Here is a 24,363-nt window from a genome sequence, read left to right as displayed (position 1 = left end):
TATTCCTTGGTTCACTATGGTGCTTTCTCGCAGTAAATTCGGCTTAACTTGTCGAAGTAAGAATAATATAAGATTTATTTTTCTTAATCTTGCATTATTTGTGCCGGTGTTGTTGTTGTCATGGTAAATATTTGTAGCTTATATTACTAAGTTCTCAGAAATAAAGAGGCACGTTTCCCTGGGATTAACAATTGATTTCTTCATGATATACTGTAACCGAGCGCGGACGCGCGGATTACAACATCAGTCATATGCAAATGACCAAGCCGTCTGTGACAGTAGAGATAAAAACGGCACACATGTTCAGAGAAAGATGTATTTGATACGTGTTTAAGACACGAGAGAGCGGAAATATACGTGTTACACACGTGGACCGTGAGCGACAGGGAAATACGTATACTAAACATGACTGGACAATGACAGAGCACCACGTGTTCGACACGGCAAAGTCTTGTTAAGCACATTACAGTACGAAAAGACTTTTAAACAAGAGACAAGGCATTATTCTGGAAGTACCTGTAAATAAATGTCTGTTGGTTCAATTGAAAAGAAAATAGTCGAATTCTGTCCTTTTGTTTGTTTTCTTGCGACTGTCTGCATATAACGTGTGGGACCCAGGTGTTGGCATTTAACGCCTATGTTACAGTGCATAGATATCCGAGTGTTCAGGAAAGGTTCTCCTATACTTTCCTATGTTTGAATTGATAAAACAACAGAGATTATTACTTTCTTTATTGGCCAAGCAAACTATATTAGAGTTCTTCTTTCTCATAGTCTTTCTTAGTTTGACCGGATTCCAGGACGAGAATGCACATAGTCTGATGAACTATCCAGTTTGGTGTCATTAATTCAAATAACACCATTAGATGTTACACCATTATTCGTATGGGTAAATGCGTTTGAGCTTTTAATCCTATGCTATTTTGAATGTTTTCTCAAAGCTTACTTGTAAGACAAAGTTTCTTATGTCAAGTTATTCTGACAAATCTCTTCACAGTGAGACGAAATAGATTCGAGAATGGAATCTAGTAGACATTTAAACTATCTCATTAGCTTTGATCTGTTTTGTTCTTGTTATTAAAGCTCTGCATTTGGCATTTGGTATTATATGTAGTAATAGTAATACGCCACATGAATTAGCTAGGAATTATTGTTATAATAATTATTTTTAATTTATGAGGTGTAACTGTTTTTTCATAAAGAAATCTACAGCCGATTGAAGGCGTTGTTGCCTGGTAGGAAAAAAATAAATAAAACACACAGAAATCGAGTCGTTATACATATATTTTATCCTTCTGAAGATGAGTTTTACCTCGAAAATTCTAAGAACATAATACTACTGATATAATCATGGTTCGATACATTAAGGTATTAAATAAATAATTTATAGAAATTTATTAAAATATTTAAATATTGACATTTAGTCGGTTTACCCTGACTCGTAACTAACGGTGTTATTCTACCAAACTCTATTACCATTGCCTCCCCAAAACAATATATATGAATAAATACGCTCCCAAACATCCATACACAACTACACAGGCACCTCCTCACACATATAAATAAATAAATAAATATATATATATATATATATATATTTCGATTTGAGCCACAATCCAGGTTTATAAGCCGCAAGGACGGTGAAACATACGTGAATAATTATTTTTATAATTAAAAGAATATTTATACGTTCTATATATAAGATCCAATAGTGTGAAGGAAATAAGGTAACCTTCTTATAATCTCAAGGGGAATAACTACTGCAAACACAATAACAAAAGAAAACAATTCACATATTTATGTACATATATATTCATATATAGAAAAGAATTAGTTGAATGCCCATACTTTTGTATAATGCCAATTTTCTCTCTTCTTCCGATGAGAAGCATTAAGCTTTGAAATGCCATGGCCTGAAGAGATTTCCTCCCAAGTTTTCCTTTACTATAACAGTTTTTTTAAGCTTATTGACATGATAATGTAATAAATCTTTATATAACTCTAATCTTTATTATCCTGTTTTCACACACACACACACACACACACACACACACACACACACACACACACACACACACACACACATATATATATATATATGTGTGTGTGTGTGTGTGTGTACGTTGTATTGAAAGCAACATAATATTTTGTAGGTTTCGTTTTAAATTAACTTTTCACGTTGAATATAGACCTTTTGAAATTACTGAGCTGGTAAAATATCGCTATACATGATGCGTATATTAATATCTATTTTGTTTGTGATGTATACATTAATTACAATTTTAAAGTACAAACCTGATTCATGGCCTCATAACAACTTAGTTTAATTAAAAATGCATAAGAATTAATGCAATTATATTACACGGCGCACGTGCAGAACAGAGATATCATGTTCGGTTTTATGATTCCAGACTTATCACAAGACTTATTCCTGTGAGATGACAGGCTAAGCCGAATTTACTTTGAAAAAGCACCTGAGTTACCCAAGCAAAGAGTGTGTTAGCGCAAGTTTAATTATTTAATTTGTTTAAAGGATGAGTTCCATAAAACGAAAGTATATTTTATAAAAGTATTTTTTACTAAAGAGTCATTACTTATTAAGGCTCAAAGACCACTCGAGGATAACGGTTAATGGGTTTAGAAGTTGGCGGTGAAAAAATAAACACCGTAATCCTTGGTAATAATGATAGAACTTTTGCATGATTTCATTATTAAACGAGACGGCTTAACAATGATTTATTTACATTGGACATGAAAACGATGAAGTTGTACCCTGCTCGGAAACAATGCCTTGGATGAATAGTTATAGGAAAAAATTGTGTTCATGGAAGTTTCGTTTAGTTTTCGGCACATTGATGGACAGAGGAAAATTATTGATAGTGGTTTTGCTATATGAGGTTTTGTTGGTAATTTTTTACGGGGAATGAAACATAGATTTGAGTTCAGCCGAGCACCTGCCGTGAAAATTACGATAGAGTCGAAAAAGACCAGCAACATATCTTCTGTGAGAAAAAGGTAGTAGAGGGAAAAGGAAATCTTCCACTAGATTGCAAAGTCAATTTAGTGTCCACTCAAGTTAATTATTTTACTGGTAAAATACACTCCCTCTACTTATACAAGTATATATAATAAATGGGCATATACTATATGGTTCTCACAAAGGATGAAGCAATGCCTGAGAAGGTAATTTCATAACAAGAAACATGACCTTCGTTCACTCTTGAGAGATAATAAATGGATACACACTGAAAAGAGTATGCGCGTGTAATCATGAAGCAAGAGTTGCGCAATATGCAGCCACACCTCTCCTGTGTTGACACTGTTTGATTCCAATGGCAAGGGGAAATTCAAGACGACTGGAAACAATGCCGAGGGTAATCATATTCTCAAATAGTCACTTATTTTAGGATTCACCAGGTTCAACGTGATTTCACAGGGACTAAGTGTACGGTGTTCGTATCAACGTAATTATGACGTAGCAACGGGGAAAAAATCTTACACTATCCCCAAAATAAAAGGAGGAGGTAATAACGTATCACATTGACACGCCGGTTCCCACCAGTTCACCGAAGTTAAGTAACGTTGAGTTTGGCTAGTACCAGATGGGTGACTATTTGGGAAGGTTAGGCGCTGTATGTACCTTCTGAGAAGGTTGAGCGTGGGACCAGCACCCTCATCCGAAGAAAGAACTCGCTACAAAAGAATCTAAAATAGTTATGGATACCCTATACCCCTCCAGGGTCTCAAGACTATGGATGGATGGGTGGATGGACAAAGGAACATATACTACTTCCCAATGTAGAGCATTAGGAGGGTGATCGCATGCCATCAGATGAGATAATTCACTAAACCACATCCCCAAAAGGAGATCACAATGCTTGGGAGGATGATATCATAACAATAGAGCAGGTACTACACTATCTTCTTAATTGAGTATTGAAAGACAGCATATTAGTTTGAAATACGAGGACCGTTCAAAAGGAGGGACCGCCTACTTTTAAATAAAAAAAACTAAAACGTTAAAGCGCAACAAAAAGGGAAGTGGTGCCATTAGAACGAGCGAACTTTTGCGGTCCAGAACTTATTTTTTCATATAGTCAACACCATTCTCAATGCACTTTTGTCAGCCTCTTTTAATGTTCCGGTTGTAAAATTCTGTCAAAGTAAAAGTTTGTCATTCACATCTCTACTGCCATTCTGAAATCGACGAACCCATCTCCTAACTGTATAAGGTTTGTAAAGATTCAACAGGCGCCGGTGAATGTTGGTCGGTTTAATTTTGAATTCAATCACGCATATCTGCTTCTGACACACGTCCATGACAGGGTCGCTTTCTTAGAGTCTTACACCGTCAATATCTGCAACAGAGAGATAAAACATTGAAGTCATGAATTCATAAGTTCATTCATTATAGCAATGTAATTTGCAATTTATTCTAATTCATTCGGTAGAAATAAAAAAATAGGAGGCTTTACTTTGGGGACGTCCCTCATAGTATAGTAAATAAATTAAGCATTAAAGGTAATAATAGTATAGTTTCTGCTTTAGACAAACGCATAACAAATCGGTACTTATCCAGTTTATTACCCAATATCCGGCAAATTATTGTCCGTATCTACCGGCAGGTTATTTAAGCGACAGAAATATGCTGAAGCGATTATCCAATCAGATGCCAGAAGATGACAAGTTTCAACGAAAGTGTGGAATTCATTAAATCAAGAAAAAAAAAACCCTGAAAATGATTTTCAACACTGTTAACGCAAAATCCCTCGATTCCCTATGTTAAGAACGGTTTTCTAAATAGAAAGTCATGTTTTATCATAAGCGAGGTCGAACGCGGCGTTTTGAAGTAATCATTTGACAGTCTTCGCTTCAGCATCTTCTGGCTACTAAGGCAACCTGACGACAGATGCCGACACGATATTACCGGAGATTGGGTCGTAAACTGGACATACCTAATCCGCTTTTGGAACAGATGAGGTTATGAAAGAAATATTTGAAAGAAATAGAAACTGCAAAACTACAATATTTTATTGCAATAAAATTTTAGACGAGAGAAAAAAACTGCCGCCACATCTGCAGAGATGCTGCCCAGAAAACTCTTTCTTGCCTCAAGAGAGTACAAAATCAAACTTCGCCATCTAGTGGAGGACGATCTATTCTATTCCACACAATCTCTTTATCATATCCTAGATAATGCTGGTTAGTCTTTCTTTAATCTATTGTTATACCAATGGTAGGTGCTTGACTGAGCTTCGATCTCTAAATTTTCCCTCAGTATACAATATTCACACCAGGAACATGACCATTGTAATGAACCTTTTTTCTTCCGCCATATAGCTAAAACTAAATGCAACTTCCACGGAGTTTCTTTCTAAGAATCCCTCGTATGTGAAACACAATACCACGCAACTGCTTCTCTCCTGATGTAATGTGGTTGTCTTAAATTTCAATGTAAACTAAATTGTTATTGTGCAATTTACGAACTGTGCTATTTTTAGATAAGATTTCAAGTTAAATACAACTTTCACGGTATCTTTTGTTTATTACATTGTAAGGTGAACGTAAAGATTAATATAAAAAATACTGCCTCTCATGCTATGAATAGCTTCCTAAATAATAATATCGTGATTATTTCAGTACGGTTAATAAACTGCACAAGTACTTCAAATTTTTGCCGAAGCTCCGTCTACGTAATTAAACTCTATCTATTCCGCCCATCGTTTTTCAACTTATCTCCTAGTATTGATCAATCTAATTCATAATTATCCTTGAGTGGTTTTTAGCTTTAGTATGTGGTAAATCATTAGTAAAAAATAAAACAGTGAATTTCAGCCGTGGTAAATGCTCATAAAAATAGATAAGTTGCGTACAAATGCATTGAAGATATTGCCAAGGCTTCTGCAAAGAATATGCGCTCTCTTTACCATGCTAAAAACTACTCACGTCTGAGAGTATTTTATACATCTACAAAGCCACCATTCACTATGTATGGGGTATTGTTGCCACATCTAGTCGTGCATTTAAAACTAATCGCTCCTTGTATTAGACATGGTCTAAAAAAAGTCTTCAATCTATAGGCCCCACACTATCAACCAAGATCGAACCTCTGCCCCATCGCCTCAATGTTGCATATGCTTTGATAAACTCGTAGCACTTGTGCTCCCTCAACCTAAATACTCCCAACTCATTCTACAAGCAGCAAAATGCCACCCCTTCACCATAGAGGTCCCTAGATGCCGGAAAGTTTCTATTTTAATTGTTTCTTCCATAGAACTGTTAGATTTTGAAATTCCCTCTCTGTTCCCTGTTTCCCTGATTGTACTAACACGCAGAAATTTAAATGTAATGCGAATGGACATCTTGCTGCTCAATTCTCTGCATAGTGTCCTTGTACACTCCTTGCGCCCAAGTGACAATATACCTTGTTTGCATTTAAAAATGGTAGCAAGCAGGTGTATAGATAAAGTATTGTTTTAGAAAAAGAAATAAAAAAAAATTACGAACCATTCTTCTTAGACCGTCTGTCCCCTTGTATCTCTAGGTTTAGATCAGCCGTTTCTATTCGGATCTTGACTGCTATCGTCCGCTGTTTTTATACGCAAGTTGCACTCAACGTAACTGGCCAGTCTTTTCATATACTTCTTTATTCTTTTTGAACATGTCCGATCTTGTTCTACCAACTCTCAATTGTTTCTAAAGTATTATGTTGTTGTCCGCCATCAATTATATAGAATAATCGCGGTGACAAAGCAAGGCGAAGTTGATACTGGTCAGCACCAGATGGGTGACGGGTTAGAAATACCTGGTGCTGCGTGTATGAAGGGAAGACGCCGACCCCTCCTACACAGACAAAAAGCAAAAAAAAAAAAAAAAAAAAAAAAAAAACTAAAAAAATTAACTCATAATAACCTGTCTAATAAATTACAGTGAGCACTAATGACAACAACAACATAACCACCACCACCAACAACAAGACCACCACCACCACCACCAACAAAAAACAACAACAACAACAACAACAACAACAACAGCAATAACAGACTGGAAAGACCAATTGACGAGACGGGGAGACCAATTGTCATTCCGAGTCCATGGAAAAACACAGTTTTTTTTCTCAAAGAGAAACCTTTAATAATGGCTTGTGTGAAAACTATTAGTGAGTAATAATAATAACCAGCTGCCCACCCGGCGTTGTCCGGTCGTATAATAAGCTTAAACATGATATTTTAATTTATGCAGATTGCGTATGTACTATTATATAATCAATCCTTTATTGATTATTATATATTACGAGAAATAATTTGCCCGGTGGACTACTTCGCAATATATATATATATATATATATATATATATATATATATATATATATATATATATATATATATATATATATATATATAATAAATAAATAAAAAAGTTAAAAAAAAATAGTGATAATATTATTCATCAAATTCCGTCTGTGTTTGTTTACAATATCACGTCAGCTGATAATTGGGCATGACGATGAATCCTCTGAGAAAAGTCGCTTCTGATTAATGTTTAGTTTTAAAATATGCAAACGAAGAAATGATTTGCGGCGATTTTAAATGGCGCCTCTACTTTTATCGTAAATTGAACTCATTAACAAGAAAAATTAAGATAAAATGGTGGGATACATTCGGGTTTGAACAGGGGATCAGTTAATCTGTAGTAAAATGTTCTACCACAAACTATATCTAATATATCGATATATAATCTGTTTTTTTTTTTTTTTAAGAAGAAATTATTTTTTTCCCCATAAAAGAGAAAGACTAATTTAAGATCGGATTTTTTTTTTACGTATTTTCGAAGAAGATTTGCTGAGACTTTATTATTTCATTTTGCCGGTGCAACGTAAAGTAGCCCACTGTAAAGTCTTCTTTGTATCTGCAAGAGATAAAATACTATTTTTAAGATCGGATTTTTTTCGATTTTCGATACTTATCCGATGAATTTCTGTACAAAACATATCTAAGAACACTGCCAGACATATAAATTACCTTTGTGTGAAATTTGCCAAAGGTAGGCTCAGCCGTCTCAGAACTTATGAGGAAAGTTACTCTCTTCCTCTCTCACACACAATGACTTCATATAATATAGATAGAGATAATAATAATAATAATAATAATAATAATAACAACAACAATAACAACAACAACAATAATAATAATAATAATAATAAAGACACGAGGAAATTGCAAGGCATGAGAAATATATTTAATCAACAAATATATTTTGATAAAGGTGATATTTTTGTGGATGCTGCAAAAATAGGTTTTGGACAGAAAACCCAATAAATAGCACCAATATGAGTCTATTAACATAGCTATGAAAATAGTGTCCATTATGGTTTAGATATAAAACTGACCCAAATGAGATAAATTAATAAGCACTAATAAATACTCAGAAAGTAATATTGTGTTACATAGTTCAATACAAATAGCAAAATCAAAGTGTAAGAGACCATCTTTAATTTACTCCTTCAATCCAGTACCTTTTGTCAGACAATGTTCTTTTTTGTTGTTTTTGCGCCGTTTCTTTTGAATATTCCCTGTATTCTCGGAATTACTATGAGGTCTTTTCGCCCGCCCTTACAGCAATTATATTCGAAAACGAAGCAACATAAAAAAGAGGTCACTCTTAAGATTCTGTCTAGTTTGGTCTTTTTAAAACCAAATTTTGCGAATTTTAGCCTTTTTTGATGCAGTTTAGCCTTCAAGATTTGTATTTGACTGTAATGGACGAACCAACTAAGGACGAAACACATATCCTGTTATAATAATAATAATAATAATAATAATAATAATAATAATAATAATAATACTAGGAGGACGAGGAGGAGGAAGAGGAGAGGGAAGAGGAGGAGGATTGTTTTTCGGGCACCATCAATCAAAATACAAATTATGTCCTCGGCTGACTGGCTCTTATGAGATGAGTGAATATCAATTTGTAGAGAAATCTAAAGATTCATCAAAACTACAAGGTAAAACAAAAACAAAAAACAAATTAAGTTGAATAACAAAAAAAATAGAAAACAAAGTAAACAATAATAAAAAATATCAACCAAACAAACGAATAAAAAAAAACAAAACCAAAGTAAAAAAAAAAAAAAGAACTGCTGACTTTATCTCCAGACAAATTGCAAACGGTGAGACAAGGGCAAATGAAGGATTGCTTTCGACTGGGATTAATCTATTTCTTGTTCGCTTCACAAGCAGAAATGTATGTAATTTGTCAGCACGAATAAATCTACACAACTGGCGTACACAATTTGTCTGTTTATACACACATACATGCATACATACAGCCAAATGCACACACAAATATATATATATAGTAAATTATAAAATATATATTTATGGCAATTAAGTTACACAGAGACTTCCGTGCTTTATCCCCGTAGGGAATCGTCAGGTTAAAATGCATGGAATTCGTGTTAACGGGTATATATATATATATATATATATATATATATATATATATATATATATATATATATATATATATATATATGTGTGTGTGTGTGTGTGTGTGTGTGCGTGTGTGTGTGTGTACTGGGTGAGTCACGAGAAATGGATGTTTTAAGGAAAACAAACTCTGCGAATATTTCTTAAGTAGGTTTAAAGGCTATCTTCCTCACTCCCTATTCCTTACTCAAGGAGAGCAAGAAACGTTCTCCAAACACCCGTTTCCCGTGAATCACCCTATATATATATATATATATATATATATATATATATATATATATATATATATATATATTAGAAGACTTCGTAGTATATACAGTAGATCGGTCATTTTGAACCTTTTACTTAATCTCTCCTTAACATCTGTCAACATTATGTCACAATTTGATGCGATTAAAATATCATCGAACCATAAAACCAAAATCAGTAGTTTATTGTCTTTGTGTTGGGTATTTAAACAGGGGTCTGTTGGGCATTGTTTAAATTGTTGTTTAATCATATAATCATGAAATACTGTATTCTAACAATGAGCATTTTGCTTTAGACCGTACAATGATTTGTTAGGTCGCCACACGCTATTCATATTTTTCATTATAAATCCCTCGGGGGGGGGGAATATAAATTTCAAAGTCTATTGGGGCATTCAAATAAGCATTTTTTTACATCCATTTGATGGATGTTTAGGTCATATTGCGATGCGATTTGTAATAAAATTCTAATTGTCGTTAGGTTTGTGGTCGGGGAAAATGTAGAAAAATATGGAATAGCAATAGTCTATTTCATAATCTTTCATATTGTTAACCACAAAAAAATCGGGCCGTCTTTCTATTTCTTTTGTGGTTTCTTTCGACTTTAACATCATCATCATCATCATCATCATCATCATCATGGATACTCTTGTCCCCGTCATCTTCATTGTCTTCATTTGTCTTAATAATTTGAGGAAATATAATTTCATCTCCTCCGGGGGTTCGTCTTTAAAATTAAACGTGTCTATGAATTTTACACATCGGATTCTTTTTATTTTATTTTTCTCTGGAAAAAGTACTAAATTAGCTGGACTGTTTTTATCGTATCCGAGAAATATGCCTCCGTCGGTTTTAATGTTTAATATTTACTATTCTAATATTTAATATTTAATATTTTTATCTATATATGCGAAGCAAGTTGAACCAAATACGTGCATTCTGCTTAAATTTGGTTTTCTACCGCAGAAAGCGTCATATGGTGTTTTAGATAGTGTTTTGTTAAAGCACCTGATTCATATATAAGCAGCCGCCATAAGTGCGTACGTTCAGAGGTTTTTGGGAAGTTTTGATTCAATGAGTAGACATCTTACCATTTCAAAAAGTGCCCGCCATGCTCTTTCCACAGTTCCGTTTCGGTGTGGCGATTTAGGGGCCGATTTTTCATGCTTGATATGACGGGTAATTATTAAAAGTTCAAAGTCTTTATTAGTGAATTTCGTACCATTGTCAGAGCGAATACACTTGACTTCACCTTAGGGTGCCATGTCAGCTAAATATTTTTTATTTACTAGCAGGGTATCAGATTTGTTCTTAAAAAAACACATTATTAAACCTGAATAATCATCTACAAAATTCAACACATATCTATAATGTTCCCTGATCATCGGTTCCAAGGGATCATTCAAGTCACAAGGTATCAGTGATAGGATTTTTTGGCCTTCTTGTCTGGTATCTTGTTTTGATAGTTTGCCATTTTTCCCTGCGTACAAACGTCGCAGTTAAAGTTTTTTGATGTTTTTATTTTCATTCAATCAACCACAATCGGCAACTTTTTGATATATTGCAGTGCCGAACAATTTTATGCCATGTCTGTAAATCATGGCAGGTGGTTTTCGATAGGACTACGCTATTTAAATAATATAGTCTTCCATTTTCTTTAATGTCGAATACAGTTCCATTCGGATACACCATTTTTGATTTATTGGGGCTAAAATTTATATTTGCACCTTGTTTAATGGCAGCTTGTACATAAAATATATTTTGTTTTTATTTCGGGATGTCAGAGATGTCTCGTGTTGCGGGGTTCGAATCGTTCGGCTGGTGTTAATCGTGACACCCTGCACTGAAGAATCCGGAAAGGATGAAACACTAGTGTCTGTAGGTATTTAATTATTTAATTATTATAGTAAAAAATAATTATATATATATATATATATATATATATATATATATATATGTATATATATATATAACTACTTCATTTAATCACATAAATCAATATACAAAGATATAATTTTATGCGCAAATTTTCAGTATTGACTTCAACAGTGCTCAATTTAATATATGTAGAGCAAGGTAGTAAGTTATGAAAATATGTATTGCAATTAAGCTACACTAAATATTCCGCGTTTCATTCTCTTGAGAATTCATCAGTCTTATGCGCATAACTGTATACACACACACACACACACACACACACACACACACACACACACACACACACATATATATATATATATATATATATATATTGTTTACAGAAAGTTTTTAGATAAGACAAGTCATTGGTACCGTCGGTTTCAAACCCTATAATTAGGACCATTTTAGATACCTATATCAAACTCTTTTCAGCCAATACTCATCTCTATGAAAATATAAAACATAAATACGCTCTTATTTTCGGATTGTCCTTATAATTGAGCACTCTGCTGGATTTCTTTTTCTAAAAAACACTAATGATATAAAAAAAAAAGCTTAGAAAGAAGACACGTTACAAATATTTGATCTAATTTCCTAAGATTAAGGGAGGTGATGTTTGATGAACACTGCTGGGGAGCCATGATGTAATATGCCGTTTTGTTTTTAAATCCCAAACAGTGTTTCATGGTAAGCAACTGATGATCCCTTGAAAAATAAATTATTGGTGCTATAGTAAATTCGAGAATGAATGATGCAGTGATTGCAGGTGATTATATGACTTACTGACTAGATGGTTTTCTAACGAATGATAAAATATATATTTTAATTTTTTTGTATAGTTTTAAAGGTTAAAAACTTTATATATATACATATATATATATGTGTGGGGGGTGTTTGTGTACGTGTGTGTGCGTGCGTGTAGATGTGGTACTTGAACGCACCCGTTCAGTTCCCTCTCACATACCCAAATAATTGCGGAAAAACAGTAGGCGCCAATCCTCACGCTAAAGACTTTGGGACAATTTTTCACACTGACAGTTGACAGATAATGTCGTAGACGAAATGATAGATTTTCCATTCCGATTCCGCCTGCAGAAACACCCCCACTCGGAGTTTGGCGTCCGTGTGCCATACAATTCCGATGGAAACAGGACATAGGAGCTGCTGCCAGCCAGGAGGTTTAAGCATTTGTAATCTGTCCATTACACGTATAAGCCGGCTGGTTGCGTTCTTTCAACGCGCTAAGATTACTTGTGGAAAGGGATCGCATCAGCACTCGCTTTGCGAGACGTTAACAACAAACACTATTCATAATATTCGGCAAAGCAAAATATTTACGTTTCAAAATGAAAACAATATTTCAGCATTTGCGTTTTTCACAGTTTCTTGTTAAGAGTTCGTCTTTATGCGCCTTATTGAAACAGCACTCATCTTATTAACGCCAAGACATAAGAGACTACTATGGTTGCGGATTAGATTTAAAATGTTGTGACTTTGCAGGTCTCTAAGAGACCGACCAAAGAACACCTGGAGAAGAGACCGACTACTCCTGGGAGGAGCGGGAGCAAATCACCCAGGACTGTGGACACTACTGGGCTGTTGTGGATGACCTATGCTACGCCAGGGGCTAAGACTGTGTGTGTGTGTGTGTGTGTGTGTGTGTGCTTGATGTCTCTAATAAGAAATACAAACCCATGGTATAATTAACCAAAATATGTTAACAAAGTATGGCCGTGATTCTGGGACTATAGCTGCCATCAATTGCGGTATTTACTTACCGCAGGAATATTTGGCACAAGGCCGGACAGTGAAAAGGCGAAAACATCCTGGTTTATTAAAGAATTGCCTTGCCACTGACGTCAACATTCTCTGAACGGGACGCCAAACGCACTAATCAATAAATTAACCCCCCCCCCTTCAAAGAAGCAATGTAGAGCCTTTGACGGTAGACTTGTAGGACTATTCAAAACGCATGCCTCAGCCACACAGATAAAAGGCCACCGAAACGAAACTCGAAAAGGAAGAACAAGCGACGATAGTTGTCTTTAGTCTAATTGGTCAATTAATCTGCTTCTTTGATATTTCCTCTCGCGAGTAAATGTATCCATTACTTACCCTTCTTTTGTTCTATTTAAAATAGGCGTGACTCATCTTTTCGTGTGAATATTTCAAATTAATAAGTGATGCATGCTTGAACTATTTGTATTTTTGTTTCAAATGTTGGTTTAGGTTAGTTTTTTATTTAATTATTTTATTTTATTGTTCTTATGCCATGTTATCATAAAGCAAAGTTGATTCTTGTATAGTTTAATTGCCATAAATATATTTCCATAACTTTTTACATAGTTCTATTCATGTATTGAACCCTGTTAAATTAAATACTGAAAATCGATACATAAAATACTATACAACATTTTATGTAGATAGATGAAAATATAATGATATATGCATGTGTGTGTCTGTGTGTATGTCTTTAGGACGCCAGACTTCAGCTACTTGGTTACTTGTTTCGAATTTATTATTATCTGGATTTTCCTGATTAATGGGTCGAAAATTTGTATTTAATTTTATTAAATAAATATCGTTATTAAAAATTAGTTGTCTTGTATAAACGTTAAAATCTTTAATTCCAATACCACAGTACTCTTTTAAAAGTGGATTTTCTATTATTTTCACACATTGGTACATGACCGGACGCTTTCACACTCTTTATCAAGCCTTTAAAAAAACCCATTTCCAAAATAATTGAGACTAGCCGCTTGATGGCGCTGGATTTCGATAGGAATCACAGCTGAAACATGTATGCACATATGTCGCCAATAATGTTTATATGAATAAAGAAAATTGTACAATTTATACACCCACCCACACGAACACACACACACACACACACAAACACACACACACACACACACACACACATATAGATATATGTAAATATGTATGAATAAAAAAATCAAGACGAAAATTATATAAATGTTTATATCTTTTCTGTATTTATTTCCTATGTGTTGACGTGTAGGAATACAAAAAGTTTTTTTAATAAAACAAGAATGTTTCTTCCAAAAGCACATATTTTCGACCGATCCTTCGATCTTCCTCGGTGTGAATGATGGAAACGTGAGTGGAGGATGAGGAGAGTTAGCAGAAGGAGGGCACGGGTATAGCCAATAAGGTTAAGATATATTTGAATATGACCCTTCCAACATTTTTGACCTGGAATGGTCAGCAACTTGTGTGGCCTCAATTCAAAACAAAATCTTTCATAAAACTTTGAATTGGACACCCACACATCTCACAAACATCCTAGCATATGTGAACATACATGCATATACACCCGCACACTACCACCTCTGCTACTTCATGTATCAAATATATATATATATATATATATATATATATATATATATATATATATAATTTTCAGAATGCGAGAGATTATATATAATTATTTCCACAGTCCAGCGTGCGGAGCGTTTGCTCAGTTGGTATAGTGTTTGCCTCGCATGCAAGGTGCTCGGGTTTCAAATCCCGGATGCTGATGTGTCATATTGATGAGCCCAAATGAGGGTGAAACTCAAGTCTTAGATTTCCGGTTCGTTGATGGCGTGGCTCTTGTAGGCTGCGGCGTTCTTTGGGCTGTGGAAATAGTAATATATAATCTCTCACATTCTGAAAATTCTATAACAAAAATGGCTCGTTAGGTTAGCTCTGCTGGGTGGCGTCGTTCTTTCGACTTCAAAATCCCTACTTGTGGGACATCGGTTTGGGGGTCATCTGGTTGGATGATCACGCCCCTTGTCGAGATGAAGTAGGTCTATTCCACAGCTTGATTTCGTCGCGGTCAGCTTGATCTGTGTTAGTTAATAGAATTTCTTGTATGCGGGGCGTATGCTCAGTTGGTAGAGTGTTTGCTTCGCATGCAGGGTGCTCGGTTTCAAATCCCGGGTGCGGATATGTCTGACTGATGAGCCCAAATGAGGTCGAAACTCGAGTCTTAGACTTCCGGTTCGTTGGCTGGCGTTGCTCTTCTGGGCTGCGGCGTTCTTTGGGCTGTGGAAATAATTATATATATATATATATATATATATATATATATATATATATATATATGTATGTGTGTGTGTGTGTGTGTGTGTGTGTGATTTAAACTGACCATGGAAGGGTTGATCGCCAATGCCATCGAATTCCATATCTAGCTTCTTTTATCTCTTCTCTTAAATTAAATTCCATATTTAAAAAAAAAAAGATCTCACGTGATTCTCTACGCATTAAAATTTAATTTCCATGGACTGGATTTTCCCTCCACTCGTCAATACAAGACTCGTTTACAAGAACATTTCATTTTTCTTCATCCCTGCATATATTTTTTAAAAAGATTTCAAAGAACATCTTACTGAACTCTTCTTAGATTCACCAATCGCCATACCCAATACAAACTTTTTATTCTCACTGGATATCTACAACGAAAATTATTAGATATTTTTGAGTATTCTTTTTCATTTTTCTGTAAACTTTTATTTTCTTTAAAAGAACGTTTTTCTCTACCGTTCCCTCCCCCCAACAAAAAATGCGCAACAAAAATTGAATTTTATCTCTATATTACTTTTGCTAACGATTTTCCTCTGATGAGAAGAGCCTATCTTTGAAACTCCATGGAATAATAAATTTTGTCGCATTTATCTCGTATTATTTGTTTTGAATATAATATATAAATTTACTTCTACAACGTCGTGACGTTTTTTACTTATATAAACACACATACACACACACACACACACACACACACATATATATATATATATATATATATATATATATATTTACCATTGAAACAAGACTCTTCCATTTTTATATTCCGATATATATATTAATAACATAAAGTACATTTAAATAGTTCGGTAGTGCAATATTAGAGCGATAAATATTTTATAATATATCGCTTCTATAAGAACAGACAAGCATTGTTATGTTAATCTAAAAAATATTTCAGCTTTATTAATTATACATGCGTACATTTGTTTCGGTTATTTACTGATATTTTTTATACATATTTCCATTCGTATGTCTTTTATTATTTGTATACCAGAAAGGGCACTCATCAGCGCAAAATATACATAAAACCAAAATAACAAAGTAACAAAATGTGACGATGAGACTTTTATATTTAGTTGTTTTGTTTGCATATTGTGCGCTGACGAGCGCCGTTACAGGTATAAGAATGATAAAAATTATTTTCACTTCTTCAGGTTTCTTGTAAATACAGTATACATGATTCTCCGCAATGGGCTTATAATGTACCCAATCGTTGTATACGGTGATTTGTCTTATATGTCTTATCATTGATTTGCATACTTTGCTAAAATAAAAAAAAAAAACCTGACACGAACGTCCTGCTGGTCTCTGAAGACAGAATTTATCATAATCAATTGGAGACTGTTTTTGGTCGTGTGGCTTTGTACAAGAACACACTCACACAGATGTTACAAACATTTCAATGGCGTAAGTCATCTGGTATTGAGTTCAGATAAATTATTGAAGTTATGTGTTTTGCTGTGTGCTAGATCGCTTAGGGTGAAGTACAAAATAATTACCAGTCGAGAACTCGGAATAAAAAATAAAAAACAATAAATAATTAATAAAAAAAACGCAGTAAAATTATTTTTCTAAACTTTAATTGACCACTAACATAGGTACGTTGTCACTGAAACATAAAGGGCTACTGTGAATTAAGGTCACGATATAGGGACGTCCTAAGTGAGAAGTTGTGTAATAAGATGTTTATTTACATTACATTTAAATTTCTGCATTTTTTTACAGTCAAACGAATAGCGAGCAGAAAGGAAATTCCAAAAGGCTAGCAGTTCGAGAATAAAATCTATTTGTTTAGAAAGTTTTCTGGCATCTTGGGACTTCCATGATGAATTGATGGTATTTATCGGGTTAGGTTGACGTATTTACGTCGATGTGCGCAAGAGCAGCAAGTTCGTCGGATCGCATTTCATTTTAGTACTTATAAAACCAGCACAGAAATTCTACATTGTGGCGATCAAAGGCTGGAGCTTCATAGACAGTGTGTGATCTATTAGCTTGGAAAACCCTTTTAAACCTTGTCTAAGAGGAAGTATTAGCGGATTGTTCGCCAGCTGTGACAACAATACTCCATGCATGGTGGCTCTAGAGATATAAGATACTGGCAGGTGTGAGATGTTTTCTAGCATGGTATAGGGAACCCACTTTGCAGAAGATTGGATAGTATTTTCTATGCATTTGTTCCGATTCGTGTAACCTATAAATGTTAAGCCAAAGAGTTTGAATGTTGTACTCTCGGATAGGGGACTATTTAAATTCTCTACCGACTTTTATTTTATAATGTGTGGAAACAGTTTATAAGCTCCCTTGTTTCAGAATTGTATCCAGATGTTTGTGGATCGATAAAACACACAATAGATTGCATGGCGGCCAAAATTCTCGCTTAACTTCGATTAAGCGATTAAGTGTCGTATTTTGGGCGGAGAGCGTACCATTCGGACTGAGGGTTAGTCATAAGTATTTTCTTCTATCTTTTCAGCGTGAATTTTACTGAAGTTGAACCATTTTGGTTTTCGTGTAGCAAAACCTCACGAACATCGAAATAAAATTCTGGAATATATATATTTTAAAACAATTTCCACACATTAGAAGTATACGGGTCGGTAGAGAATTTGATCCTACTGTGTCTGATATAAATTATTTATTGCGATTTTGTTATTTTTTTTTCATAGAAATCAATCGAAACAATGCATGAAGCCACTTGATGTAAGGAGCTAACAGGAACGAAAGCTGACTATTGCAAACACAGGAGATGCCTTTTAACCTTAGGCTGTAGGTAGAAAGAAAATTTAAGTTCTTGACTGTTAACTATTCTGGACTTTTAGGGATAACGTGTTTCACTTTCCTTGTAGACTATGTGCTCATTATGAATAAGTTATAGTACAAAAAACAGCTATTTTCATGGATACCCTTTGGCAAACATAGAAGACGTGGTCTCTGATTTAACAAAATTTTGAAAAAAAATCGAACGCAGTAGTTTATATTATTGCAGTCCTCCCATAAAATATAGTCTTGTGAATCTCTCGATGAATAGTTTTATCTGAAATGGAATTATCCAGACGATTGTTAAGCTCTTCTGTGGTTTTGTGTTCTTTCTTCACAATCCTTACAAAAAAATCTACCATCTATTTCAGACAGGTTCGAATTTTTTGTCGGAATTTTGTTGAGAGTAGGATGTTTTCCGTTCGTTTTCATAGGCTGTCATCATCTTCGAAATAGTTCCTTTCGATACGGCTACCCTCTCAACCACTCCCGTTACAGTAGCACCTGCCATAGGGGCACTAACCATCTGCTCTCTTTCGAAATCTGATAGATCTGTCATTACTAATATGCACTATATGAAAAAAAATAAATTTAATCACTTAATTCAGGATAACAATAACGATAAATGAAATAAAATTGAAACCAACATTTTGAGATTAAAAATTATAAGGGTTTTAAAATTGAGGCAAAATCCACAAGGTGTCTGTATTATTTTTTCGATCCCCTGTACATATACATTTGAAGAGTTTGAATCCAAACACGATAAACGCCATTTTTAAAATTACGAAACTATTACTACGTATAGTGTTTCATGTCATCACTCGACCAAAACCTCAAACTCATGTTTTACATAATATCATACCAGCACAATTTCATTCTGCTTACAAATAAAGTACGTTTTTATTCGAAGTCTAATTTTAATATATCCGTCCTTTAATTAGTTAAAGCCTTAATTTAGACGAATTGAATTTATCGCGTTTTGCATTCAAACTCTACATTTAACTCATGAAGATATATTTTGTTGTTTGCTTGTTTGTTTGTTTGCTTAGCATCATTTATGATGAATTTGTTGGAGTCTGTTTCTCCGATATCTTTCTATTAGGAATTGTTTCTAGAACGCTACCGAGTACTTACGGTAGGGACCACGTGAAGGTTGCCAATGTTCCTAAGTGAAAGTGTTTCTGTGGAACGAACTGGGTTCGAACTTGGCATACCAGATTGTCAGCCCGCATCCTTAACCACTACTGAGACACCATCACCCCCCCTGTTGTGGTTGAGCATCATTCATTTAGTGTTTTTTGTTTTTTTTATCACCACTTATCAAGGCCCGGAGGCCACTCGAGGATAAGGGTTAATGAGTATACATTAGTCAATGTGATTATAGCGTAACAAACACAAGTAGTGGAAATTTTGTAAATTGGATTATTTAAGGGGATGGTTCACCGAGAACTTGTTTATGTTGGACTTGAAGATAATCAGATTGTAGTCAGCTGGAAAGCAGGCAAACAGAAGAAAGTTCCACAGGCGTACCGTTCTAAGAAAGAAGCTTTGTTCATGGAATCTACATTTAGGTTTAGGCACAGGTAAAAAATGTGTGAAATTATTGATAGTGGTTTTGGCTAGATGAGTGTTTTTCATGAAAGTTTGGCGATGGGGGCCATAGATTCGCCATGAAAATAACGATAAAGCAGGGACAGGCTCGCAACGTCTCTTCTGTGGGAAAGAGGTTGAAGGGAAGAGAAAAGGGAATCCCCCACTAAGTTACGAAGTCATTTTGAACACTATCAAGGTAGGATAAACTGCTTCTAGCAGCTCCTGCCCAGATGTGGGAATCCGATGATTATTGTTGACATTCACTCTTCCGATATCTTCCCAGTTTGAATTCCTTCAAAAAAGAACTCGGGTACTTACGGGAGGGTTGCCAACATCCCGAACTGAAAATGTTTCTGTAGAACGAACTAGACACACTCATGATGTCAGTCCGTGTCGTTAACCTCTTAGTCAACGTCATCTCCCTACTATTATTATTGTTATTGTTCTTGTAAAACGAGTTGAATCTTTGCATATAACTAACGGTCATCTGGTATCTATGAAGCTTTCCTCGTTTGTTTCAGCTATTCATTAAGTTGTAGAGTTACAGGTCTTTAAACTCGACACCGAAATAGTAAGTTGCGCTTGTTGCATGTAAAAGAATGACACGAAAGCAACATTGTCAGATTCATTCTATTGCGTCTTGCACGTCTTTGCGTGTCACACGCGAAAACAGAGTCGATTAGAGTACGATGGATTCTAACGGAGTCTGATGCTTACTCGTCCTGAATTTAGAAATATACGGTTTGGTAGAGAATTTGATCTACTGTGTTTGTTATAACTAGGGCTATGACAACATCATTTTTTTTTTGTTCTGACTATCGGGTATATATCCGACAGAGTTAGACACGGTTAATCAACCGAGAACCACATCACTCTATATAACAGCATATAAGATATCAACGGATACACACTCGAGAGTCAAAGCAATAAAAAGAATATGCTGTTGTCATAGCCCTAGTTATACATTGTTTATTGCAATTTTTTATTAACGAGTTCCTGACTGTTAACTATTCTGGACTTTTATGGATACCGTGTTTTGCTTTCCCTTTTGTCTATGAGCTTCAACTACTCTCCTATATTACTTCTAGGTTGAAGTATCCTCATCTCAGATTATCCTGAGAAACTCTTTCGTTAGGGCAGGATCAGAGAGTCTTATTATTGCTATTCCTCGTGTATCACGTGTTACTTTCTCGTCTACAATTCAGTTACCAGCTATAAAATTCTCAGTTGTTTCTTTTTTAGTTTAGATACACAAAAAATGTCGAGTTTCTCAGACAAAAGTTTAGGTTTGGTTTGAGAGATAATATTTCTCAGCGACTTTTGATTCTTTGAGATTGTGGGGGGCAAAGTAGTGTTGAAAGAGATAACTAAAGGGATGCGTAGATTTATTTTTAATCTTATACTTTATGTATGCACTTCTGTAGATGTTGAAATTTCTTTGGTTAATTTTTCAATGATAAAATGTTGTTTATAGTCGCCTGTTGTGAATGGTTTCTTCAGATTATCTCTATCTTTGATTAATCATTCATGGAACACAATATTTCCAAGTAGCTAAGTCTGTCGGTGAGGCGATTTTGATGGGAAGTTTTATAGTGTAGATAGTTTTCTGTGCCAAACATCTTAGTATGTACTATGCACACACTTACTCTCTCTCTCTCTCTCTCTCTCTCTCTCTCTCTCTCTCTCTCACACACACACACACACACACACACATATATATATATAAAGGATTAATTCAATCTTGACAGACTATGGATATACACACGGTAAGGGTGACTACGAGTGAAATTTTTGTGCCAAAAGTTGCGCAATGCCAACTACACCTCTCCTGAGTCGACATTGTTGAATGCCAGTTGAAGTACAGGACGACTGGAAACAATGCCGAGATAATCGGAAAGCAAATACAACGCCTAGAATTCCCAAATGGTCACCCATCTGGTACTAGCCAGGCTCAACGTTGCTTAACTTCGGTGATCTGACGGAAACTGGTGTGTCAACGTGATTATGCCGCATATATATATATACACACATATATACAGTTCCGTCTGCCTGCTTCCCACCGGACTACAACTTGGATGTCTTCAAGCCCAATGTTAACAAATTCCTAATGAACCGCCCCCTTAAGTAAACACTTCATCAAATCTCCACACTAACGTAATGTACTTGCAATAACCCTTATCCCTGAGTGGCTTCCGGGCCTTGATAAGTGGTGATCACTGTGTAAAAAAACAAAACAAAAAAAACATATATATATGCACACATATATATGCGTGTGTTAACGAAACAGTACTGTATGTGGTTGACTATATATATATATGCCAAATCATCGTTAAATTCACTACTCGTTCAGCGGCCGCCAATAGCGTAATGGTTAGGAGCCTTGACTGCCATACAGACAGTCGGGTTTCAATCCTGGCTTGAGGTGGTTGCCTGTCTAGCCGCACTGATGAGCTGTGAAACAGCGAAACAGTACTGTATGTGGATGACTATATATATATATATATATATATAATTATTTACTATAATAATTAAATACCTACAGATACTAGTATTTCATCCTTTCGGGAATCTTCAGTGCAGGATGTCACGATTAACACCAGTCGATACATTCGAACTCGGCAACACAAGCCATCTCTGGCTTGATTAGCAAAGACCGTATCCATTCGGCTACCATTAACCGCGTGAAATAAAGTTGAATTTAAACGTTCTTATTTTAAAATGTTTTTTTTTTTTTACGCCAGACAGAGTGATCTAATCGTTATATATATATATATCAGAGCTAAATTGACCGATTTAATTCAACTGAAAGTGTTCAACGCTAAGAAACAAGTTTCTTAAAGGAGCTGACATAATTATTTACTATAATAATTAAATACCTACAAACACTAGTGTTTCATCCTTTCGGGAATCTTCAGTATAATCTTTATGTATAAAGTTAGGTATGTGTATACATATACGTGTATTTGGGTAGGCGCACCTCCTAAACGAAGTTTATAAAAATAATATGACTTTGTTAGTTAACATGTTGTTATTCCAAAATTCAGAAAAAACTGATTCATAAAAGATTTTAATTTAAATTTTTTTTATATAAATATAATTTAATTAACTTAATTTGATTTCTATGTGATATTTTTCTTCGCTTATGTTTTAATTTTTTATTTATTGATTTTTCTCCCCCCTCCCATATTCATAACATTTTTTAAATCGCAATTTTCCTCAATTTAGCTCTGTTGAGCGAGGAACGAAACGTAGTTAGCTAGCCTTCATTTTTATTTTTTTAATCTGTGTGTGTGTGTGCGTGCGTGTGTGTGTGTGTAAGTGTGTGTGTTATATGTGTGTGTGCGTGTATATGCGCGTAAAGGAGCGATCATAATATAAAAAAAATATTCTCAATAACACAGTGAGTTACTTGTTCACATTACTGTTTTGTAACCGATTTTATTAAATGTGCCCCTCCACCCCCCCTCCAAAAAATAATATAGTTACAAAAAAGGAATCAATAAAAATTTGCGCTACGTTAAATTTTCCTCATATTATAGCAATATAGTTTTTGATGGAACAGCGTCTGTGGATGAAAATAAAATGTATGTACTTGGTACAATCTAATACAGTAGAACTCCGGGATACAACATTTCAAATTAGTAACAAGATACGATGCAGTATATAATACATATGTATACAATCAAATAACATTATAAAAACCATCGTAATACGGGGAAAATACCATAACCTAGAGTCGGAAAAACATCATATTCTACATCGTAACCTAAAAAAAAATCGTATCCTATGGCCACCGTATCCCGGGATTCTACTATATACTACAGAACATATTATGAATTTTGAAATATATATTTTTCGGCAACAAGGTGTGTATCGTGGGCACATTTTTTTGTAAACTTTACCATTGAGGAAGTGCGCCCCAAAAAACTCACATCATCATCAAAAGACTTTTAACACAAGTCAGACACAAACAAATTAACAGAGAAAAGAATTGCTTCAAATACAATTTTTAGTTGTAATGATTAGAGCGGTGACAACAGCATATTCTTTTCATTGTATGACTCTTGAGTATATATCCGTTAGTATCTTATATGTTTTTATATAGACTGATGTGGTTCTCGGTTGGTTGACTGTGTCGGATATATACTCGAGAGTCAAAACAATGATAGGAATATTCTGTTGTTATAGCCCTAGTAATGAGCATTACATTTTTAAAAAAGGATCGAAACACGCGCCTGACGTCAATAATATATGTTTGA

General features: G+C 34.7%; 1 long non-coding RNA gene and 1 pseudogene across 1 annotated transcript in view; both read right to left on the bottom strand.

Moving 5' to 3' along the window:
• The window catches only part of LOC145279826 (uncharacterized), a 302,766-nt gene extending 296,002 nt beyond the window's left edge, over positions 1–6,764 (bottom strand). Inside the window, exon 1 of the long non-coding RNA XR_013868463.1 lies at positions 6,508–6,764. This is a non-coding gene — a long non-coding RNA (uncharacterized LOC145279826). The remainder of the gene's footprint in view (positions 1–6,507) is intronic.
• Positions 6,765–22,002: 15,238 nt separating this feature from the next.
• LOC145280681 (5S ribosomal RNA) lies at positions 22,003–22,119 on the bottom strand (annotated as a pseudogene).
• Between the last annotated feature and the right edge of the window lie 2,244 nt (positions 22,120–24,363).

Source organism: Euprymna scolopes, chromosome 7 (genome assembly GCF_053919585.1).
Source record: "Euprymna scolopes isolate OS-2025 chromosome 7, ASM5391958v1, whole genome shotgun sequence".
In the NCBI taxonomy this organism is placed as follows: Eukaryota; Metazoa; Mollusca; class Cephalopoda; order Sepiida; family Sepiolidae; genus Euprymna; species Euprymna scolopes.
This window is presented reverse-complemented; position numbering and strand designations above follow the sequence as displayed.